A 3809-nucleotide genomic window follows, 5' to 3' on the forward strand; every position below is an offset into this window, starting at 1 on the left:
TATAATACACGCCACTCCAATCTGAACCACAAGGTGCGACAGATTATTAACTCTAGTTGGCATCTTTTGAATCTGTAGGAGGATAGTACCCCCTTGCGCAGAACCATATTTGCATTTAAATGCAATAAAAACCTAAAGAATCATCTAGTGAGAGCACGAATGCCAGAACCTCCCATCAGTACTCTGACCTCGATCACCAACTCAGGTCCTATTTTTGGCAGTCACCGATGTGGGACCTGTCAGGCATGCCCACATGCCATCACCGGTGACACCATAAGTATTGAAGAACGCACCATTTCAGTGGCCCATAACAAAAGAATGACCAAATGTCGCACGGCTAACATTGTCTATATCATCCTATGTCCGTGCAATCTACCCTATGTTGGGGAGACCGGACAGGAATGTCGCCTGCGAATAGGGGAACACAAGTCGAACATTAGGAATAAGAAAATTACAGCACCTATTGTATCCCACTGGCTAGAGAAAGATCACAAGGAGAAGGACCTGAAATGGTTTATTTTAGAAAAGATACAGGCCAAACCAGGAGTGGACCCCACTTGTCTCCGCAAGAAACGGGAGGTTTTCCTGATATTTCTACTTAATTCAGAAAAAAGGGCCTCAATATAGATTGTCCATGGCCCAACGCTCTCCTGTAAGCCTAGGGTCAGACTAAGGATGATTGTGTCCTCTTAGACTTGACTCCTATCAGTACTTCCTGTCTAGAATATCCTTAAGAAATGAACCTTATGTGGCATTTCTGTCATATATATATGTACCTTTTATCCCCTCATTTTTATTTTTATCTAGTCTGGCTTGCCAATAAATATCCACTTGTTAACCTACCATGAGTATCCTAGTGTACGTGATCTATTTAACTCTCTGTGTAAATATACACATTTTCTATATGATCTAGACGGTTTCCTTTCCACTCATGCTGTCATTTGTTGCCGACATCATATTTCCTCTATCATGTTGGACGGCTGTTCAACCTTTGCGCTTTAATGTACTTATCGCGATATGATGGGCTGGTATGCCTGACGTTTCACTCTCCGAAAGAGGGCTTAACCAAATTTCCACTGGGAAGAAAAATCTTTTAGTCCCTTCTTTATCTTGCCCTTCGAGCCCTTACCAAGATGGCCACCACGAATTTAGCCAACGACCCCTGTCTATCTCTCTGATTTCCTTCACCTGAAATGAATTACACGCTAGCGGTGGTCTTTAAAAACCTGCCCGCACCTTTTAGTTATCCCTGTGAGCCCTGGAGATCTGCGGCCGCCCCGGTTGTTTGTAGGAAGTTCCAGATACGCGGTAAGTGTTACTCTGAGGGGCATTAGCTGCTGTTTCTTTCGCGTAGACTATTACCTCTACGTCTCTAGCAAATCCTTAGTTCTTGCTCTTTTCAGGCATTTGTAGACCCTTAACTTGTTTAAAGTTTCTATAATTTTGGGTCTCTTTGTCCCACACGGGAAACTTTCCTTTTGTGATCGTGCATTAATGGTTGTGCACGCCTGTCTGCGGACCCCCACCCCTACCGCCCTGACATCTGAAACATTTCTCGTTTACCGGAGTACTCAGATGTTTACTCATCTGGTGAGCTAATATAACTATGTGCTCCAACTCTAAGTGGACTAAATCCGAGTCACAAGACTGTTTCCGATGAGGGTTGCCACCCCGGATAGCTTTAAAATGAGAGGGATTTCTCTACCTGTGGAATCTAGCCTCGTGAATTTTATCTTTTCCACGATGGATTCTTGTACCCTTACTAGCTACATACTCCCTATATTTCAGGTATATAATACTGTTGAGTACTGCAGAAAACGGACCTATACCGTCGCCAGAGTGTGGATACAGCTAGTTCCCCTCCCCTGGACGGTGAAAAATGGAAGGCGTTAGAGAACCGCACAGGAAATTATATATTTGGTATGCTTGATCGACACTCTGCTCTGGTATCTATTTAATCTATCAGACACCCTCTTTGATGCAGTTATTAGATGGAGATTCTTGAACTTCATACTTACATGTATTCTTCTGTGTTTTTTTTTTTTTTTTTTTTTTTTTTTTTTTTTTTTTTAAATCGGCAGAATCTATACCTGACTTTCTTGCTATCATATAAACAACGATGAGGTCCATCTCCCTGAACTATCTCTAGCTTTATTTACTTCTATAACGATTTTCTAGGTATGTAATGGAACCCTCATTGAAAGACCCTTTCTTAGTTAACAACCTTTACCTGGAGATAGAGACCTGCGTTGGTTGCCCATTAACATCTGTGATCTTTATTTATAGGAGTTGCCTCACCCGCCGCCATTCAAGCGGCCTTCCGGCTGGGCGCCCTAAGAACTGTGGGTCTTAGCCTTGTCTAAACATTCTGCCCTGACGCAGAAACCCATCAGGTAAACATTTCTGTTGATTATCCCGACTGGCCAAATGCAAGTTTCTGGACAATCACGAAATAGCTTAACCACTAATGCATATACCCCTTAGTTATGTCAGTTACATTTATGTTCATTTCTATACCCTGAACCCGTGTGATTTCAGACTGTGATGATTATAAAAGGCAACCTACCTCTGAACCAAGACCTAAACTTGCCTTTAAAGGTTTTCTTTAGGCCACTTTTTAAATGCCAAATGCTAGAATGTATGAATGGAGTACTATATGTTGGGCTGCCCCAACCTCTCTTGGTCCAAATTCTTTGACTGTTGTCCCTCTCATTGAGGAGGATTAAACACTATGACCATAACCACCCTTGAACTAAAACCTAAACTTGACTGTGAATTTTTCTGGGCCACTTCTCGAATGCCTAATACGAGAATAAATGAATGAATGGAGTATGATGTGTATGGCCGCCCCTACTCTGCTTGGTCGAAATTCTATGACCATCTTCCGTCCCATTGAGGAGGAATAATCATCATGAGTGATTCTCCAACCCCAGAGCCAGCACACTCAATCTACTGTAAAATGTAATGATGTTAACGATGAACTGTTCTTATAAATATGCAAGATTCTACATATATATAAATATATTTTTGTATTTGCAGTTGTGTGTCTCCTACCCCATGGTACATCCTATCGCCCTGACGAAGGTGTGGCCTGAAAGAGCCTCACACCGAAACATGCGTTGGCGTGGTTCCTGTGAGCGGCAGAAGCTGTGGTATTCCGGCTAAAACCTTAATATTGTGTCTCTGCCACCTCATCTTCCTTTCTCTTGTCTACAAAGTCTTATTTCCATCCAGACTGTAGGCCAGTGTGTACCTTTATGAAAGTGGAAATGGTGTATGAGTGAGTTTTGAATGACTAACGTCTATAGTGTGCAACTGAATGTGTATGTTGATATGTTGACTGGGTGTGTGTGGGACCCCTATGTTCTTTTAAACATTGTCATTGAATTTGATCAGAATTTTTTTTACGAAAGGAATTATGCATTATTCTAAATATCAAGAAAATGTCGTTCATGAATACCTATGTTTTTGAGAAAAAATAAATATATAAAAAAGAAAATGAAATTGTGCTGAATAGTAATTGGCTCTAATGGTTTGGAGTTGGTCAGCGTAATTACTAACTAAAGGATCCTCTTGTAGGACCTATACACATGTACTGGCAGGGTCCTGTTCTTCTATTTTTGTCCCATTTATTTTCTCTGCTAGGGCTGTAGTCCCAGTAGGTTATAATTTGGAGTGTCTCCCTCACTGCAATACTGAATGAGCTCAGTCTTGGTCTCACTAATATCTTCCCCCACCCCATTCCCTAGTTGTCACGGTAAACCTAAGCTCCAATTCCCATCTCTGTTGCCCAGATGTCCCAGCCTGGT

General features: G+C 41.8%; 1 long non-coding RNA gene across 1 annotated transcript; it reads left to right on the forward strand.

Annotated features, from left to right (window-relative positions):
- Positions 1-1236: 1236 nt before the first annotated feature.
- Positions 1237-3473, forward strand: LOC147727068 (uncharacterized). The gene is made up of 4 exons (XR_015309455.1): positions 1237-1308; positions 1789-1920; positions 2287-2393; positions 3040-3473. It is a non-coding gene; the product is annotated as an uncharacterized LOC147727068 (long non-coding RNA).
- Positions 3474-3809: the final 336 nt, after the last annotated feature.

The sequence above is a fragment of the Lissotriton vulgaris genome, chromosome 3_1 (assembly GCF_964263255.1).
Source record: "Lissotriton vulgaris chromosome 3_1, aLisVul1.2, whole genome shotgun sequence".
NCBI lineage: Eukaryota > Metazoa > Chordata > Amphibia > Caudata > Salamandridae > Lissotriton > Lissotriton vulgaris.